Below are 21466 nucleotides of genomic sequence, written 5' to 3' on the forward strand. Positions count from 1 at the left end.
GCTGTGAATATGATGTCCATTCATATACAAATATTTGTGGCATCTAGGAACAGACTTGCTAGGTTATACGGTAAGTATAAACTTTTACAAAACTGCCAAACTGCTTTGCAAAATGAATGTACCACTTTAAATTTGCACTCACAGCATGAGGGTCTCACTTTCTCTGCCTCTTCTCCAACATGTGGTACCATAAGTCATTTAAATTTTAGCCACTCTAGTGGGTATGTTATAGTAAATAATTGTATTTAAAATTAAATTTTCACAATAAATAATGACACTGAACATCTTTTCATGTGTTTAGTTGCTATTCTATACATCTTCATTGCCTAGTGTCTATTAAAGTGTTTTTGTCCATTTTTTTATATTCAGCTGTTTTCTTATTGTTGACTTTTAGGGATTAAAAAAAATTTTTTTAATGTTTATTTATTTTTGAGAAAGAGGGAGAGAGACAGAGTGTGGCAGGGGGAGGGGCAGAGAGAGAGGGAGACACAAAATCTGAAGCAGGTTCCAGGCTCTGAGCTGTCGGCACAGAGCCCACTGCGGGGCTTAAACTCACAAACTGCAAGATCATGACCTAAGCCAATGTCGGACACTGACTGAGTCACCCGGAGCCCCTAGGGATTTTTTTTTTTTTTTTTTTTTTTTTAGGGATTCTTAATATATTATGGATACAGAGTCTTTATTAGATATATGTTTGTAAATATTTTCTTCCACTCTGTGGCTTCTTTTCATTCTTCTTATTTTTCATTCTTTTTTTTAATGTTTATTTATTTTTGAGAAAGAGAGAGAGAGAGAGTGAGAGTGGCGGGGGGGCAGAGGGAGAGGAAGAGAGAGAATCCTAACCAGGCTCTGCACTGTTAGTGCAGAGCCTGATGCAGGGCTTTAACTAACAAACCGTGAGATCATGACCTGAGCTGAAATCAAGAGTCAGATGCTTAACCGACTGAGCCACCCAGGCACCCCATTTTTTCATTCTTAATGATGTCTTTTGAATAGTAAAAGTTTTTTAACTTTGATGGAGTCTAACTATCAATATGCCTTTAATCATATCTAAGAAATCTTTGCCTAAACCAAAGTTAAAAAGGTTTTTCTGTCATGTTTTTCTCTAGAAGTATTATGCCACACTGTCTTAATCATTATAGTTTTATGGTAAATCTTGAAATTAAGTCAAATAAGTCCTCAAACTTAGTTCTTTTCAAAAGCCATATTAGCTATTTTTGGTCCTTTGGATTTCCTTATGGATTTTAACATTAGCTTATCAATTTTCACCACACACACACACAGCCTGTTGCATTGAATCTCTGCAATTCACTTGCAGAGAAAAATAGATATCTTAACAATATTGAGTTTTCCAATTTGCAGACTTGGGACATATCTCCATTTATTTTGGTCTTAAATTTTTCTTTTTTTTTCTTTTTTTTTTTAATTTTTCTTTACAATGTCTTGTAACTTTCAGTCTACAGTTCTGCACTTCTTTTGTTAAAATTCCTAAATATTTTTTAAACTGTTGTTAATATAACTATTTTCTTAATTTCATTTCTAGTTGGTTGTATATTGATATTATATTCATATTTTCTTGCCTGTCGCACAGGCTAGAAGCTACAGTCCAGTGTTAAATAGAAGTGGCAAGAGTGGACATCCTTGCTTTGTACCCAATATTGGGGGGAAGCATTGTCTTTCATCTTTAAGCATGATGTTAGTTGTAGGTTTTATGTAGCTGCTTTTTATCAAATTAAAGAAGTTATGTTTTATTCCTAGTTTGTTGAGAGCTTTATCATGAATGTTTGTTGGATTTTATCAAATGCATTTTCTATATTTATTGAGATGATCATATTGTTTACTCCTTTATTCCAGCGTCAGCAACATTTTCCAGAAAGGACCATAAAGTAAGTATTTTTGGTGTTGTGAGCTGTATGATCTCGGTGGCAATCAATCAACTCTGCTCTTGTAGCATGAAAGCAATTATAGGCAACATGTAAATGAATGGGAATAATTATGTTTCAACAAAACTTTATTTACAGAAAAAAAGACACCAGATTTGGTCTGCAGGCTGTAGTTTGCTGCTGCTAATATATGCATTACATTAAGTGCTATTCAAATGTTAAGCTAATCTGGGTAAACCTTACTTGGTCATAATGTATAATACTTTTCATACCTTACTGGATCTTTTAAGAGTTTTAACATTTATATTCATGAAGGGTATTGGTCTGTAGTTTGTAACTCAATTAAGTAATGTAATGTCTTTGCTTGATATTGGTCCATTCAAATTCTATATTTCATCTTGAGTCAATTTGTCATTTCTGTCTGCAAATTCGCTCATTTCAACTAAGGTGTCAAATTATTGAAATAAAGTTGTTTATAATTTATAATATTACGTTGTAATATTTTTATTTCTATAGGGTTCAGAATGTTTCCTCTTTCATTCCTAATTTTGGTAATTTGTATCTCTTCTCTTTTTTTGTAGTCATTTTACTAAAATTTTATCAATTCCATAGATCTTTTCAAAAAACTGTCAGTTTCATTGATTTTGTCTATTGTTTTGCTGGTTTTTGAAAAATTGATTTCTGCTATTGTCTTTATTATTTCCTTCATTCTACTTACATTGGGTTTGATTTGCTCTTCCTTTATAATTTCTTAAGTTGAAAGCTTAGCTAATTTTTTTAGGTTATTTTAAAGCTCATTTCCTTCCTAATATAAGCATTTAAGGCTATAAATTTCCCTCTGTGTACTGCTTTACCTGTGTTCCATTAGTTTTGCTATGTCCCAATTTTTTGTTCATGCAGTAGAGATATTTTCCAATTTCTCTTGTGATTTCTTCTTTGATCCATGAGTTATTTAGAAGCATATTGTTTAATTTCAAACTATATAAAGATCTCCCAGATTTCCTTCTGTTATTGGCTTCTAATTTAATTCCATTATGGCCAAAGAACATATTTTGTATGATTTCAGTCCTTATAAATGTATTGTGATTTGTTCCTTCACCTAGTGTGTGATATATTCTAGAGAATCTTTCATGTGTACTTGAAAAGAATGTATATTCTACTGTTGCTGGGTGGAGTGTTCTAGTTGTTTAATAGTATTGCTCAAGTATTCTATATCCTTTCTTATTTACTGTCTAGTTGTATTATGAATTAGTATTGTCAGTGAGAGAGAAATATTGAAATATCCAACTATAATTCCTGAATAGTCTGCTTCTCCTTTCAAAGTTATCAATTTTTGCTTTACATATTTCAGGGTTCTCTTGCTAGGTGCTATTTGGAATTGCTGTATCTTTTTGATTAATTGACCCTGTTATCATTATGAAATATTCTTCTCTGTCTCTAGCGATTTTCTTATTTTTTAAAAATTCTTTAAATTTATTTATTTTGAGAGAGAAAGAGAATGTGAATGGGGGAGGGGCAGAGAGAGAATCCTTAAGCAGGCTTTTCACTGACAGTGTGGAGCCGACATGGGGCTCGGACCCACAAACCGTGAAATCATGATGTGAGCTGAAACCAAAAGTCAGATGCTTAACTGGCTGAGCCACCCAGATGCCCCTCTAGTGATTTTCTTAAAGTCTATTTTAATATAGCCTCTCCAGCTTTCTTATGGTTAGTGTTTGTTTCATATACCTTTTCCCATACTATCGCTTCAATCTGTTTTATTTTTTAATGGTCTCATCCTTTAGTTAAATAACTTTTTCTTTACCTTAAAGGAATATATTATGGAATGCTACACCTTGGGACAAGGAAACATGTATTTGAAATTCAGTAGTTGAGCCAGTTTGTCCTCCTTATAGTTTCAATGAACTTACATTTAATGAATTGTATTACATTTCATAAAATGTAATCTCACATATTTTTGAATATGTATTTATCTGAGCACTTAAACACTTAGAGAAATTTATCTGAAATCATACTTTTTATTTAAATTTTTAAATTTAATTGTCTTTATTTTAGAGAGAGAGAAAGAGTGCATGTGTGATCTGGGGAGGGACAGGGGGAGAGAGAAAGAGAGAGAGAGAGAGAGAGAGAGAGAGAGAGAGAACCCCAAGCAGGCTCCGTGCTCAGCAGGGAGCCTGAGGCAGGGCTTGATGCCATGACTCTGAGGTCATGACCTGAGCTGAAATCAAGAGTCACACACTCAACTGACTGAGCCACCAAGGCTCCCCTGAAATCATGCTTACTTAAAATAGAGATTATTTGATTTTATTATTTTATTTTTTATGTATTATTTTAAAATTACTGTTATTTTTAAATTCCAGTGTAGTTAATATACAGTGCTATGTTACTTTCAGGTGTACAATGTAGTGACTCAATAATTCCATACATCACCCAGTGCTCATCACGAGAAGTGTACTCTTTAATCCCCACCATCTGTTTAACCCATCCCCTCACCCACCTCCCCTCTGGTAACCACCAGTTTGTTCTCTATAATTAAGAGTCTGTTTCTTGTTTTGTCTCTATTTCTTTCTTTTTTTTCTCTTTGCTCATTTGTTTTGTTTCTTAAACTCCACATATGAGTGAAATAATAGGGTATTTATCTTTTTTACCTAGCATTATGCTCTGTAGCTCCATTCATGTCATTAAAAATGGCAAGATTTCATTCTTTTCTATGGAAGAATAATATTCCACTGTGTGTGTGTACACACACACACACACACACACACACACATCACACCACACCTTTTTGTTTCATCTGTTGATGGTTAAGGGCTGCTTCCATAATATGGCTATTGTAAATAAATCTGTAGGAAACATAAGGGTGGATATATCCCTTTGAATTCATGTTAGTTGTTGTTGTTGTTGTTGTTGTTGTTGTTGTTGTTGTTTTTAGGTAAATACCCAGTAGTGCAATTACTGGATGGTAGGGTAGTTCTATTTTTAACTTGTTGAGGAACCTCCATACTGTTTTCCACAGTGTTTGCACCAGTTTGCATTCCCACCAGTAATGTAAAAGACTTCCTTTTTCTCACATCCTTGCCAACACTTGTTTCTTGTGTTTTTTTTAATTTTAGTCATTCTGACAGGTGTAAGATGATATTCCATTGTAATTTTGAATTGTATTCACCTGATGAGGAGTGATGTTAAACATCTTTTCATGTGTCTGTTGACCTTCTCTATATCTTCTTTTTTAAAAATTTTTTTAATGTTTTTTATGTTTATTTATTTTTGAAAGAGAGGACAGAGACAGAGTGTGAGTGGGCCAGGGGCAGAGAGAGAGGGAGACACAGAATCCAAAGCAGGCTCCAGGCTCCAAGCTGTCAGCACAGAGCCCAGTGCAGGGCTCAAACTCACAAACTACGAGATCATGACCTGAGCCAAAGTTAGACGCTCAACCAACTGAGCCATCCAGGTGCCCCTGTTGGCCTTCTCTATGTCTACGTTGGAGAAATGTCCTGTATTGAACCGATTTTCCCACAGAGCCTCCAGAAAGAATCAATCTGCCTCCATCTTGATTTCAAAGTGCTAGTCTCCAGAACCATGAGAGAAAAAATTTCCACTATTTTAAGCCACCCAGTTTGCAGTACTTTGTTAAAACAGCCTTGGAAACTAATACATTTCCATTTCTTTTCTCTTTTCATAAGAGAGAATATGCAGCAGAACGTTTTGAGCTCTGTTCTTTTCTATGGTTGCTACCAGTCACTGACTAAAAGCCTAGAGGAGAGTTTCCATTCACTGATTGATTAATTTGTTCATTCAGCAAATATTTAATGAACCCCTAAAATGTGCTAAGCTCTGTACTAGGTACTGGGAACATAACAGAAGATAAAACAAATGATTTCTCTTCTCTTATACAGCTTATCTTTTTTTTTAATTTTAAAAAAAATTTTAAATTATTATTAAGAGACAGAGAGAGACAGAGAATGAGCATGGGAGGGGCAGAGAGAGGAGAAGACACAGAATCCAAAGCAGGCTCCAGGCTCGGAGCTGTCAGCACAGAGCCCAACGTGGGGCTCGAACTCACAGACTGCGAGATCATGACCTGAGCCGAAGTCAGACGCTTAACCGACTGAGCCACCCAGGCGCCCCTATACAGCTTATCTTTTTAACAGAAAATTTAAATTAATAACAACACTGTCTAAGGTCACAAAAATGTCCTAAGAAGATTACGTAAAATGGATCCACTAAACCAGTATTATAGACTGAATGTTTGTGACTCCCAAAATTCAAATGCTGAAGCCCTAACTCCTAGTGTGGCTGTATTGGAGATAGGGTCTCTACAGAACTAAATAAATTTAAATGAGGTCATAAGGTTGGGGCTATGATCCAATAGGATTAGTGTCTTTATGAGAAGAGAAGCCAGAGAGCTCTCTTCTCTTGCCCACCCTCTTTGAGAACACACCTAGGAAAGGCCATATGAGAACATGGCAAGAAGGTAGTTATCTATAAGCCAGAAAGAGAGCTCTCACCAAGAATGAACCCTGCCAGAACTTGATCTAGGACTTCTAACCTCCAGTACTGTGAGAAAATAAATGTCTGTTTTTTAACCTACCCAGCCTGTGTTTTTTGTTATGGCAGCCCAAGCAGTTAATACAAACAGGAACCAAATATCCATAGTAACTGGTGAGAAAGGGGTACCTCTTTATCCTTACAAAATTGTGAAATGAATTTGATTAAACTTACATTTAAAAAATTTTAGAATTTTTTAAGGTTTAGAATTGCCACCACATGCTAATTCTTAGAAGAAATACAGAATGAACCAAGTACTAATTGTTTATGGGGGGAGACGGACATTTTTTTTCTTTTTGGACTTTCAGTACAGATAATTGAGTTCATTATTCTCTGTAGTTCCAGCAGAGTATCAACTTTGCTATGGGCAAGTCCCTGTGTAAATTTCCTATTGCTGTTGGAGCCATAAATTTAATGACTTAAAGCAACACAAATTTATTACTTTATAGTTCTGGAGGTCAGAAATTTGAAGTAGGTCACACGGGACGAAAACTAAGTCAGTAAGGCTGCTTTCCTTCTGGAGGCTCTAGGGAAGAATCTGTTTCTTGATTTTCCCACTGTTGAGAGGCTGCCCACATTTCTTGGCTCATGGACCTCTTCCATCTTCAAAGCCAGCAAATGCATCACTCTGACCTTCCATGCCCCCTGCCTTCCATCATTACATCATCTTCTCTGGTTCATTTATCTCCCTTTGCCATCTTTTAAGTATCCTTATGATTACATTGGGCTCACCCAGATAATCTACGATAATATCCCTGTTTTTAAATAGTTAACTTAGTCATATCTACAAAGTTCCTTTTGCCATATAAGGTAACGTAATTATATGTTCCTAGGATGATAGTACATGGATGTCTTTAGAGGGGCATTAGTCTGTCTACTGAAGTCCCTATTCCTGTTTTATTTTATTATTTTATGACACTTCTTTATTCACCATTTTCTATTCCCATTCCAATTCTGTTTTCCCTCACCCCCATCCCCCAGGCACGCACTTTAACGTAGTTAGTGTATCTTTGGTTATATATGTATCATTGAGTGATATACAGTGTTTGGAGGATACATGTATTTGTTTTTTAATTTACACATATCATCTTAGATACAGACTCAATTTGTTTCTTTTTTTCATTTAACATAATTTTTAAAATTTCTTCTGGGTTATCTGTATTTTTTCCAGTGGATGTGTTTACTGATCTTTTATTTTTTAAGTGTACAATTTAGTAGTTTTTAGTATGTTTTTAATATGTTTAGTATGTGTTTTTTAGTATGCAGCAATCACCACTATTTGATTCTGGCATATTTTCATTATCCCAAAAGGAAACCTCAAACCCATTAGTAGTTACTCCCCATTTTTCCTTTCCCCAGCTCCTGGAAACTACTGATCTACTTTCTACCCTTGTGAAGCAGAAAAATCTGTAGAAATATCTGTCCATGCCATATAGGTACATCTGGTTCTGAGCTCCTGAATTCTGGATTCTGTCAAGAACTTGTTACCTCTGCATTGCTCTACTGATGGACTCCTAGGGTGCCTCCAGCAAGTTCCCACCACAAGCAGTGTTGTCATGGACATGCCCCCATAAACCTGTACAACATCTTCTGTGCAGACACATCCAAGAGTGGGATTTCTGGGTTCTAGGAATGCACACACACCACTTCACTAATGAACAGATTGCTCTCTCAGGTGTCTGTTTGACTTCAAACTCATAGCAGTGGCACACACGAGGATTTCCTGTTTTCTACTTTTTTACCAACTCTTGGTTTTATTCAAGAAGTTTTGCCAATCTTTTTGGAGTATAGAAGTATCTTACTGTTTCGATTTGCACTTCTCTGATCATTAGAAAGGCTGAGCATCTCATCATAAGCTTACTAGTCTTTTAGCCTTCTCAATTAATAACTATGCATATTCAAATCATTTATCATTTTATTATTGTTCCATGCTTTTTCCATGTTGATCCACAGGAGTCCCTTATTTATTATTGATCTTCAAACATTGCAAATATCTTCTTGTGTGTGACCCATCTGTTCATTTATCTCTGATATCCTCTGTTGAACAGGAATCCTTAATTTAATGCAGTTGCATCCATCATTTTTTTACCCTATAATTTATGCTTTTAGAGTCTTGTTTAAGAAATATTTTCTTGGGGAAACTGGGTTGCTCATTTGGTTGAGTGTCTGACTCTTGATTTTGGCCCAGGTCATGTTCCCAGGGTCGTGGGATTGAGCCCTGCATTGGATTCCATGCTGAGCGTGGAGTCTGCTTGGGATTCTCTCCCTCCCTCCGCCCCTCTGCCCCACTCACACACTATCTCCCTTTCTCTAGAAATAAAGGAAAGGAAAGGAAAGGAAAGGAAAGGAAAGGAAAGGAAAGGAAAGGAAAGGAAAAGGGAAAGGGGAAGAGGAAAGGAAAAGGAAAAAGAAAAGGAAAAGGAAATGAAAATATTTTCCCACCTCAAGTTTCTCCAAAGAATTCTTTTATATTTTCTTCCATTAAGTTCTGTAGTCTTACCTTTCATATTTAGGTCTTTATTGTGTGTGATTTTCCTTTATATGTGATGTAAAATAAGGACTGGAGTTCACTTCATATTTAGTTATCCTAACTCATCTAACAATCTATGTTTTGTCTGCTACTGTAGCCCGCCTCCATGTACCAAGTAGCCCTATGAAGAGGCCACGTGGGGAGGACTGCCACTTCCCACCAACAGCCACATAAGTAAATTATGTTGGAAGCAGATAAGTTGGTCCCATTCAAGCCTCCAGATGACTACACACCCAGCTGGCATGTTAATTGCAACCTTGTGAAAGACCCTGAGCCAAAACCACCCAGCTAGGCTACTCCGGAATTCCAGACTTACAAAAACCATGTGAGACAATACATACTTATTACTGTTTTAAGCCACTAAGTTTTAGGATAATTTGTTACATAAGAAAGGATTAGTAACATAATTTTTGTCCTGAATAAAGAGGGAAAAGCGAGGCTCCTTGGTCTCTATCACATGGTATCCTATAGTTTCTATTTTATTACTATCAGCAGAATCAAAATTCTAGCTTTTCAATTTTGTCATTCTCTGAAATAAGAATGGAAGATAATTAATAAAAGAGAAAGATGGAAAGAGAAATAAAGGTAGCTGGGAAAGGAACAAATATTTGAGGTCCCTCACAGTGTACATACTGTGTCCTTTATTATCTTATTTGGTCAAAAGAGCATTTGGTCAGCTGGCAAAAATGTGGTTCTTGCATTTTTATTATCTTGGACCTCCTACCACATAAAATCACTATTGGCCAAAGCAAAGAGGCCCAAGCACTGTTGGTTTTGACTTGACTAGAGGCAGAGGTCATAGAAAGAAATGAGGCAGAATTGGAAAATACTGTGAAGGAGATGTACATGTTCAGTGTAATTTTTTCTAATATTCTTTAAGGTCTGTTATCTCTGATATTCTGAGATCCTGGTTCTTTGTCTGGTACACTTCCATCTACCCTTCAAGACTCAGCTGAAATGTACAATTCCTTAAAAAGCTATCTCTAGATCTCATAGGCAGAATAAAATATTTTTTTAATCTATTCTTTCACAGCACTTTCTATATACCTCTGTTTTGGCATTCATATTAGAAAAAGGATATGGTAAACACTATCGATTGCCTACTTTTCCACCATTCTCCCTTTTTCCTTACTAACAAAACCCTGCTTTTGTTTAGAAGACACTGTCCCAAGTACTGTTCCCTTACTTGAGCTTGGTATAGAGGTGAGCACGTGACCCAGGTTCTCCACTGAGACATAAGGAGCAGTGTATTGGATGCTTCTGAGGAAAACCATTTTTCCTAGTAGAAAAGAGAGCAGATGTACAAAGAAAGTTTTTTTGTGTTCATCACCTTCCTTTCCACTTTAGATGTTATAGTGTGAGAACGTGATGTCTGGTACTATGGCAGCCATTTTGTGAACATGAGGAGAGATCTCTCTGATATGGTGTGGACAGTAAAGCAGAAGTATTAAAAGTGTTCCAATCCCGATGGCATCATTGAGCCACTGCATGGGCCCTGGAATTGCCAAACTCAATTTCCCTATAGGATATAAGTAAATTTTTGTATTGTTTAAGCTTCTATTATTCAGGCTCCTAGTTATTTGCAACAAGAAGCATCCAAATTGATAGAAGGAATGAAAATAGCATTTGTTAAACATTTGTAATATACTTTAATTTTTTGTTAACATGTTTTTCTCCTGAAATTGTTAGTGTAGGGACCTTTTCTTAATTTCTAGCAACTTCTACAGTGTCTGTAGAATGACTGCTTAAGAAGTATTATGGAATGAATAAATAAATTAGTAAGTAATTGAGTGGATAAATCTATAAACCAATGTTATGATGTTATTAGGAGGCATTGTAGAAAAATTGGTTAAGAACATAAACTCTGGCATTACATTTCTGGCTTTCCATCCTGGCTATGCCATTTACTAGCTATGTGATTTGGGCAAATAATTTAATCTCTATAAGGCTATAAAATGGGGGATAAACAACAATATATACCTAAGAGAACTGTTTGGAGTATATTATTAAATGCTCTATGTAAAGGGCTCAATAAATAATCTGGCATCTAGTAAACATTTTAACCATTATTATTGGAGGAAAACAGAGAAGAGCCAACAATGATTCCAAATTTTGGATTCTAAGCCTGTTGACCGGGAAAATGAAGATAAATCTGGCCCAAATTCAGTGTGGAAATGGAAAAGATGATGTTCATCTTCAAACATGTATAAAACAAAGCCTAAATATAGTTCAGGAGTGAAGATACTTTGGATATATTTATATAGAGAGAGTTACTCTGATCCTAATTTATATTGCAGTTACTCATCCTAAAAATCTATAATTACAGAATTGTACTTTTAAATGTAGTAATTTAAAGAGGAAGGTAACTTCCAGACTGCATCTACGATGAGTCAAAGGGGGAAATGATTTGTGAGATTTTGCCTAAGAACATGTTCTTAAGTAGTGATCTTCATAAACAAAATATCACAGAGAGAAAAGATTTCCTTAAATGGTATAAATGCATGCAGTGTCAGTGATGCAGTGTGGTTCAGTCTCTGAAATCCTTTGAATTCTCTTCCCAATGTTATGTTTCTCCACAGAAACAGAGGCAAGCTATGTCAGAAATATTTAGAGGTGAAATTCTGTGTATGAGTGTTCTAGGAACCACTTTTGATCCCCAATTAGCCAGAACCAGTAATAAAAATTAAGCATGGGTAGTAGTATTTTTTATGCAGGTTTTTTTTTTTCCTTTGTTAAAATGAAAAAGAAGATCTCATTGAACTCAGATTAGGAAATAATCCTTCCCAAGCAAATTACTTACTGGATTTTCTTTTACCTTTAATTTCCATCACTTAAGAATGAGTAACAGTGTAAGCTATATAGAAAGTCAGTTCACATTCCAGATTCCACTTTTAGATAGGCATGAAGATTTCAAATTCTTTTCTTCAGTAAAGCAGCCCAGTCACTGGAAAAAAATAAATTGAAATATATCTGCCTGTATCAACTCACTACCAACTTATGGCCCATTCAGGGCCAAATCATTATGGAACATTCAAGATGCAGCCCTATAAATAACTCCTAGTTATATGGTGGAATTTATACTTCATTGAACATGATTCTGTCTCTGTATCAATAATAATATCTGTAATTATTTCAAGATATCTTAATGCCTTGGCTTTTCTAAAAAGGATTAAAGATCTTTGTGATTTAGGACCTCAGAACATTTTATAGATGCCAAATTCTTTTCCGTTTCTTCATCCCTGTCTTCCTTTTAGTCAGCACTGCATATCTGAAATGTTAAAATAGATTCTCTGTTGGCCTAGCTTCCCCTGGGTTTTTTTTTTTTTTTTCCTTTCATGTACCCTTCATGCCATAGCCAGATTAATTTTCCTAAAACACTGTTAGATAGAGCAAGGCTAAAGTCCTTACCTAGTGCCTGATATCCTCAAGTCTGATGTTGTCTCTTATAGTTTGTTTTCCACTCCGTACGTTCCATCTCTTTGTCAGTCTCCTCACGTACCTCAGTCTACCTTGCATGTATTACTCATACTCCTGAATTTATCCAAAGGTCATCCTATTCTCTTTCAAGTTCATCTCACCTATGTGAATTGCTTTTGATCCAACTCAAACTGCTAAATAAGATGTTGGGTGTGATTTTTCCTGTTGTTCTTAAATTATACCAAAGGCCCAAAGCTGAGAACATTAAGTGTGAAGTAGCCCACCTCTGAGTTTCATAAGCCCCTATTAAGCTAGCCACCTCCCTGAAGGGCTTGCTAAAGAAGCCAGAACCAGGCCTGCTATAATCACCTCTTCACACTGAGTTGACAGAAGAATAGGACTGAGAGGGAGAGAGTTGGCCTGCATTTGAAGGAGCACAGTGCTCTTGACCAACGTTTTAATGCCAACATTAATACATTTCACCTACTGGGAAGTATGGGATCTGGCCAAGATTCTTTAAGGGAATTGCTAACCATGAATAAAGGAGAAGGTGAGAGAGCAGTTATTGGGAAAAAAGAAGTTATTTATTTACACCCCCAATGAATTGAGGCTTCTAAAAATCCAAGTTCATATACAAAAAAGGAACTTACTGGCTTAATCTTTCAGCAGTTATTTATTGATTGCTTCTTATGTGCCAGACACTATTCCAGGCACAGAGGATACAGCTTTGAAAAATATTAAGCAAGGTCCCTGCTCTCCAGGAACTTGTAAGGGTCTAGGAGCAGCACTCTGTGCACTGGCTCTAAGCGCAATGCTAAATTCAATGTCATCAGAAGTTGTTTTCTGTATTTTTCAGATTTTTTTCCTTTTGTATAAGCCTAATCAATGGGCGGCCTCTTTTGTCTTGAAGGCAATGTGATCACCAGTATAGCATTTCTAATAGGAAGAGAATCTGATTTTCGTAGTCATTCTAGCAGAATGTCAGACTGTCTCAATGACCTGGCTTAGGTTAGGTGCACATCTTTGAACCTTACTGGTAACGTCTCAGTTATTGGTGAGGTCATCATATTTGTGCAGGTTGGTCACTACAGAGAGGACAAGCAAAGGTTTAAATCCAGTGTGGAGAACACTTACCAAACCTCTGCCCGGTGCACAACTATGTCTGCAGGAGAGGGGGCCTTTTTCTAACTCACACTGAGACACTAGCATGGTCTTGACCATGTGCTTACCCTGGAACAAATGTCAGATAGGGTATTCTCCACATAAACCAAATGGTCTGGTGGGGGAAAGACCGTTGGGATGCCATTGCCATAAGACAGAGGGATGCTGGGCAGGCAAAAACAACAGCTATATAGTTTGTTCCTTTAAAACATAGCAAAGCAAGGTGGTAGAGTGGAAAATACTTAGACTTGGCATTGGAAGGACTGAGTTCTAGGGGGCGCCTGGGTGGCTCAGTCAGTTAAGGGGGCACCTGGGTGGCTCAGTCAGTTAAGTGTCTGACTTCGGCTCAGGTCATGATCTCACAGTTTGTGGGTTCGAGCCCCACATCAGGCTCTGTGCGACAGCTCAGAGCCTGGAGCCTGCTTCAGATTCTGTGTCTCCCTCTTTCTCTGCCCCTCCCCTGCTTGTATTCTCTCTCTCTCAAAAATAAGTAAACATTAAAAAAAAATTTTTAAAAAAGAAGGACTGGGTTCTAATCCTGGTTCTGGAAGCCATGACACATTGGACAAATCATTTAAACAGTTCCCACAAAGTTGGTTTCCTTTTTTATGGAGAGAATTATTGTTCTGCCTCCCACAGACTCATTGAAAGGGCAAAAATAGAATAATGTATGAGACTATGGTTTGGAGACTCTTAAGTTTCTTACACTTAGAAAGCATTTTTTTAAAATTACTGTTGTTGTTGTTGTTGTTGTTATTTATTATATCCTTGCCCAGTGCCCTTACACATTTTAGGTGTCCAGTATGTGTTTTTTAAATGGCTGATCCATGGTATGGAAACTCATATTACTCTGGATTCTTTTCCAAAATGTTATACAAGCAAAATCTTTTGGCAAAATGTTTATTCAACATTAAATTCAACAATTCCACAATTCCAGGAACATATGAAGCAAGCTGTCTTTTTATCTCATTATTCAGGTCATAATTTAAATATTGCTTCCTCAGATAAAACTTCATGGACCATGCTCAGCTGCCCAGTCAGGGCAGGGCCTTCAATGTGTTTCACAACACTGAACACAATGTAGTCCAACAGTTACTTGTGAAACTCTTTGTTTAAGGTCTGTCTTCCTCAACTTGCTGTGAACTCCATTGTGTAGGCACCATAGCTGTATTGTTTGCTGTTGCATCCCAGTGAACATGGTACATGGTAGGAAATTAAGAAATACTAGTTTAATGAATGAGTAAATTTGTGGGATTAAGTGGTAACAAGGTCAAGTGGAGTAGGAAACATACATCTAATTCCCCCTTTCTGTTTTCCTAATGTCTTTTTCTAAGCCCTCCAGTGACCAGATCCTCATGACTTCTGGAACTTCTACTAAGTAGAGAAAGACGAGGTAGTTGACAAAACATGTCCATTTAAAGACATAATTGATGACTATTTAAAATAAAATCCATTCACTCTGACCTATGTAAGCTACATATCAAAATACAGAGCAAATATATTATAGCAATTTCAAGGCCCTGGTAATCATGAATTTATTCTAGAATAATAGTTCTAAACTTTACACCCATGTAAATCCTGGTATGTAGTGATATTTTTATCTGCCTCAAAACCATGATAGAGCTAGGCAGTCTATTCCTGGAAGTGTATACATTACTCCCAGCCAGAAATTTGATTAGAATGGTTTAGAACAGAAAAGGAGACTTTAGAGACAAATTATTCCTTCTTCTTACCCCCTTCCACCCTGAATTTCATTTACATAATGTAGCTCTTAGTACAAATGAAATGAGTCAGCATTAGGGAAGAAAAATTGGAATATGACTTCCACACCAAAGGTAATTATTTTTATTTCGTCAGCTTCAGTGATAAGTGATCTGCTAAGTAATAGAAATTTTTAAAAATAGAAATCATTGTCCAGTTAGGTTACAAATATCTGTTGTGTGCAAGATTTTAGGTTTTTTTAATTGTGGCAAAATATGCATAACATAAAATTTACCACCTTAACATTTTAAGTGTACAGCTCAGTAGTGTTAAATACATTCACACTGTTGTGCAACCAATCTCCAAACTCTTTTCATCTTACAAAATTGAAATCCTATATCCATTAAACAATAACTCCCTTTACCCCACTCCCTTTATTCCCTAGCAACAATCATTCTATTTTCTGTATGAACTTGACTACGTACCTCACTGAGTTTCCAGAATCATACAGTATTTGTCTTTTTGTGACAAGTGCCCCCACCACCCCACTCCCAGTACAGGCCATACTTATTACTGAAGGGGCTTAGAGTGGAAGACCCTGCTCTTTCATTCTGGTCCCACTCCAACAACCTGGAATGGAGGTGGGAGCCACAATCTTGTTCTGAGATCCTCTGCATCACCCTCCTCTTTTCAAAATTTAATTCCCTTTGAGGGCTGGGTTGGGGTGTAGGCAAAGCAGAGGCCTTTTTACATAGTTGACCTTCCACCTTGTGGTGGGAAGTCTTCTCTCTTCCTACATTGGCATGGTGCATGGTTATCCTGGGGCCATTTTTAGCACCAGGATGATCTTCCAAGGATCCTTAGAGAGGAACACATAGCTCCTCTTGGTCCTTCCAGCTCTTTCTGTCTTCAGACCCTCTATAGGAGGGATGACTTTTACTTGCCCATTGGGCTCAAGGCAATTCCCAGTTCCTGTCCCCCCTTTACCCCAACCTCTGAGCTGCTTCTTATGGAACCAGTGATGATGATGACCCCCCCCCCAACACACACACACACAAAGGCTGAGGGGGACTGCAGTGAGGTATCTCTGTCATTTTTTCAGGCATACCTCATTGCTGATCCTTCTCATACACTGGCCTAATCTGCTCCAGAAACCTCCAAATATGGTGTAGTCACTGGTCTCTACATTCACATATACCCAAAACTCAAGGGGAGCAAGAGAGGGATACTTATCAGGACCTCCAAGTAACTCTCCTGATATCCTGCTACAGTGATAGTATCAGGAGAATTCTTCAGGTCCCCAGCTGGTAAGTAAAGAACTAGTACTCCTTTCTTGCCTGCCTTTGAAGCCTCCCCCAACTTCCCTCCCCATACTTCCCTCCACCCCCTGCTTCGAGTTCCCCCACCTATTCTGGGGATGGGAAGTGGGGGAACTCAAGGCAGGTGGTGGAGGGAAGTATGGGGAGGGAAGAATGTAACATCTCCCCTGGAATTTCCAACCAATCATCTGTCTCTTTTTTTTTTTTCTTTCTCTGCCTTCTCCTTCTCCTTCTTCCTCTTCTCCACCTCCTTCTTCCTCTTCCTCTTCCTCTCCTTCTCCCCTCCTCACCCATCTCTCCCTCCTCCCGCTTGCCCCCTCCCCCTTGCCCTCTCTTTCCTCTCCTCTTCCTCTTCCTCTTTCTCTTCTTCTTCTCATCCTCCTCCTCCTCCTTCTTTTTTTCCTCCTCCTCCTCCCTCATTTTCCTCTTCCTCTTCTTCCTCCTTCCCCTCCTCCCCCTCCTCCCTCTTCCCCCCCCCTCCCCCCCCCGGCTCCTCTCCCAGACCTGAGACTCCAGATGTGAGGCTGGATCCCACAACTCTGAGATCATGACCTGAGCCAAAATCAAGATTCAGACACTGAACTGAGTCACTGAGGTGCCCTGATTTTTTTTTTTTTTTTTTTATAAAGTGGCTGAGGGAGGTAGGGGGAGCAGGCTGGGAGTTAGAGTTCAGGGTGCAGGGCCTGTTAGGCTACCCCTTTATAACCCCTAGTGGCTTTTGTGGCAGAAACTTCCAGTTGCCCGTGCAATAGCATTCTCCCTTCTTTTTTGAAAAGAAAGAAAGATCCTATATTATTGGAGATGGCCAAGTGCCCAGCTAAAAGAACTACATTTCCCAGACTCCACTGCAGATGAGGAAGGCTCAAAATATATACGCAGAAGTTGTGCAGCTTTAGTAAAAACCTGATAAAGAGACGTGATTTGGTTTGGAGGTGTGAGCTTTGCTATCTTCCCGTTTGTCCTTCTTCCTTCCTGGAACATAGATATAATGGCTGGAGCTCCAGCTATCAAGGGTAGAAGCCACACACCAACGCTGGAAAACCCACCCTCAATGAACAACTGTGCAGAATAAATCAGATAGCCAAAGCAATGTGACTAATATATGACCATAGGACCTGGCACAGAGTAGATATTTAATGAATGGTCCCTGGTGTTAACTGATAAACCTGGGGGAGACCTCAGGAGAGTTGTTATGGCTTTTGACCTATCCCTTCTTCTCCAGGTTTTTATCAGTCATTGGAAGGGAAAGGGAACTCTGAATCAAATCAAGTTTTGCAACTAGCTTCGTGAATGACTTTGAGAATGTCTGGCAATGTTCAGTGCTTCCTTTTCGTTGTTGGCAAAATGAAAAAGAAAACAAAAAATCCTACCACAAAGCATGAGCATTATCCTGGAATTGCATTTATCTTAATATATTGTCACCCTCTATTGTTGACATGTGATGCTAATTTTCCATTTATGGTAATGACAGAATTTCTCTTTCAGATAATTTCTCTTTCAAATACTTAATTGAAGTATTAGTGAGTGAAAAACTGTGCAAAAGACTTGAACACATACTTTACAATAAAGGATATCCAGGTGGCCAATAAGTGTAAGAAAAAATGTTAAACATTGTTAATCATCATGGAAATATACTCCTTGAAAGATCTACTACATATAAGTTAGAATGATGCAGCATAATCTTTTTGAAAACTAACAATATCAAGTGTTGGTGAGGATATGGAGCAAGTCACATACTATTTGGAGAAATGGAAATTGGTAAAAACACTTTGGAAAAAGTATGACATTATCGACCAAAAGTGAACAGATGCATTCTCCATGACACAGAAATTCTAGTCTTAGGTATATACCCAATTCAGGCATGTGTACACAAAAAGACATGTACAAGAATGTTCAGAGTAGTGTTTTTCATAATCACTCCCAAAATGGAAGCAATATAAATATCTATTCAATAATACCGTGGGTAAACTGGTATAGTTATACAATCGGATACTATGGAAGAATGAAGATAAATGAACTACAGTTACACTCTGCAACTTGGTTGAATCTTCCAAACATAATGTTGATCCAAAGAGACCAGATGCCAAAGAATATGTACTGCAAGATTTCATTTATGTAATGTCCAAAAACAAACATAACTGGGTGCCTGGCTGCCTGTCAGTAGAACATGCAACTCTTCATCTTGGGATTGTGAATTTGAGCCCCATGTTGGGCAGAGAGATAACTTTAAAAAATGAACATAAAAAAGTTATAGATGTTAAGAAGGCCATTAGCTCTGGAAAGGAGAGGTAATAATAATTGATATGGATTCCTGGCAACTGACAATGTTCTCTTTCTTGACTGAGTACTGGTTACATCATGTTTTGTGTACTTTTGCACGTGTATGTTCATTTCCAATAAAAAGATTTAAAATGAAGAGAATTGGCATAAAGAAAAATATTTCTAACTAAGGTAGTATATGGGAATGACAAAATTCACAAAGGCTGTATATGAATAAATTATGTTTGAGAATTAAGGGATTGGATGTTCATGTACCTTTTGATTTGAAGACTCAGTGAAGTACTGAATTGGTTGATTTCTGCCGGGTTGACACAGGCAGAAACTATTGTAAAGCTGGTGAATGAAGACAGAGAGAGAGAGAAGGGGAGATAATACTGAGGAGTAGCTAAAAACATGGGCTTTGTAGTTAAAATGCTTGGTTCGAATTCTTTGTGTGTGTGTGTGTGTGTGTGTGCACTTTTTGCCGAATGTGGGATTTGAACTCATAACCTCATGATCAAGAGTTGCATGCCCTCCAACTGAGCCAGTCAGGCACCCCTAGTTTGGAATTCTTGCATCACCACCTGTTGGATCTGTGACCTTAGGCAAATTACTGGACCTCTCTCTACTCAATTTCCACATCTTTAAAATGGGAATAATGATGGCACCCATTTCCACACCTCTCTCCTAGCTTCTGATGATGGCTGGCAATCCTTTGCCTTCCTTGGCTTATAGATGCATCACTCAAATCTCTGGCTTCTTCTCTACTTGGTGGTCTTCCTCTGTGTGCCTCTGTTTTCTCTTTTCATATGGGCACTAGTCATATTGGATTAAGGCCCCACCCTAGTGACCTCATCCTAATTGATTATATCTGCAAAGACCCTATTTCCAAATAAAGTTACATCACTGTATCTTGGGTTAGTACTTCAACATATCTTTTTGGGTGATACAACACATAACATGTAGAAAAATAGAAAAAATAATATAATAAATACCCATATGACTACACCTAGATTCAGTAAATGTTAATATTTTGCCACTTTTTCTTCAGATATCCTCTAAGATTAAAGTTATTCTCCTGCTGGTTCCTCAAAAAATTAAAAATAGAACTACCCTACAACCCAGCAACTGCACTACTAGGTATTTATCCAAGGGATACAGGTATGCTGTTTCAAAGGGACACATGCACCCCAATGTTCATAACAGTGCTATCAACAATAGTCAACGTATGGAAAGAGCCCAAATGTCCATCGATGGATGAATGGATATATATATGTATATATATATGTATACACACACACACACACACACACACACACACACACACATATATATACATACGTACATATACAATGGAGTATTACTCAGCCATCAAAAAGAATGAAATCTTGCCATTTGCAACTATGTGGATAGAACTAGAGGGTATTATGTTAAGTGAAATTCATCTGTCAGAGAAAGACAAATACCACATGAGTTTACTCATATGAGGACTTTAAGATACAAAACAGATGAACATAAGGGAAAGGAAGCATAAATAATATAAAAACAGGGAGAGGGACAAAACAGAAGAGACTCCTAAATATGGAGAACAAACTGAGGGTTGCTGGAGGGGTTGTGGGAGGGGGGATGGGCTAAATGGGTAAGGGGCATTAAGGAAAATACTCCTGAAATCATTGTTGCACTATATGCTAATTAACTTGGATGTAAATTTTAAAAATAAATTTAAAAACTAAAAATAAAGTTATTCTCCTGCCTAAGCACACTACCATTATTGTGCCACTAAAATTAACAATAATTCCCTAACATCAACTAATGAACAGTTCCAGTAGATTGCATTATTGTTCAAAATTATTCACTTTTCTGTTCCCTGTGGGAAGATAATACATCCCTGCCCTGCAATCTTTGCACTTGACTCCGTCGTTATGCTGCTTTAGCAAACATAATGTGAGCAGCAAGATGTTCCTCTATGGTGCAAAAGCCTTTTGAATCATTGACTGAGTTTTGAAATAAGAAGACACGTAAATCAGAACATCTGCCTGGAGCACAGCAGTAGCCAAGCCAGAAACCTATGAGTGACTTGAGCAAGAAATAAATGTTTGTTTGTAAACCACTGAAATCTAGAGCTGTTTTTAACTGCATGTTTTCCCAGTGGATTTAGAACTACCTTTAATATTTTTGGGGCCAGTATACATTCCAGATTTTCACATTGTATTTTGTTTTTATGTTTCTTACATCTGTTTCATTCTGAAACAGTGTCCTACCTTTTCCCATCCTTCCTTCCTTTCATTTTTTCTTTTTTTATTCTTCATGAAACTTACATTTTTAAGAAGTCAGGTCAGTAATCTTATATAAGATTCTACATTGTGAGTTTGTCTATTTCCTCCTGGTGTGTTTTAACCTGTTCCTCTAAGTGCTTCCTGATCTTGGTTGCAAATTAACATCACCTTGGAATATTATTATACCAGTGTGTCTGTACATCCATACCACAAATGCTAGCCATCATGTTCTCTAATGCTCACACAATAACTTTAGAGGGTAGCAAGGGAAGAATTGGTGTCTTCTCTTAACAAAGGGGAAATCTGAGAAAAAAAGTAACTTATGTTAGGTCACATAGTCCATCTGTGGCAGAGCCAGGGCATAAATTCATG

General features: G+C 37.4%; 1 protein-coding gene across 1 annotated transcript in view; it reads left to right on the plus strand.

Annotated features, from left to right (window-relative positions):
* Positions 1–21466, plus strand: part of THG1L (tRNA-histidine guanylyltransferase 1 like) — a 29451-nt gene continuing 7985 nt past the window's right edge. Inside the window, exons 1-2 of the mRNA XM_019464548.2 lie at positions 1–70; positions 1855–1886. The gene's annotated coding sequence lies outside the window, so the exon portion shown is untranslated. The remainder of the gene's footprint in view (positions 71–1854; positions 1887–21466) is intronic.

This window comes from Panthera pardus, unplaced genomic scaffold (genome assembly GCF_024362965.1).
Source record: "Panthera pardus isolate Hobbes unplaced genomic scaffold, ASM2436296v1 HiC_scaffold_2, whole genome shotgun sequence".
Taxonomy (NCBI): Eukaryota; Metazoa; Chordata; class Mammalia; order Carnivora; family Felidae; genus Panthera; species Panthera pardus.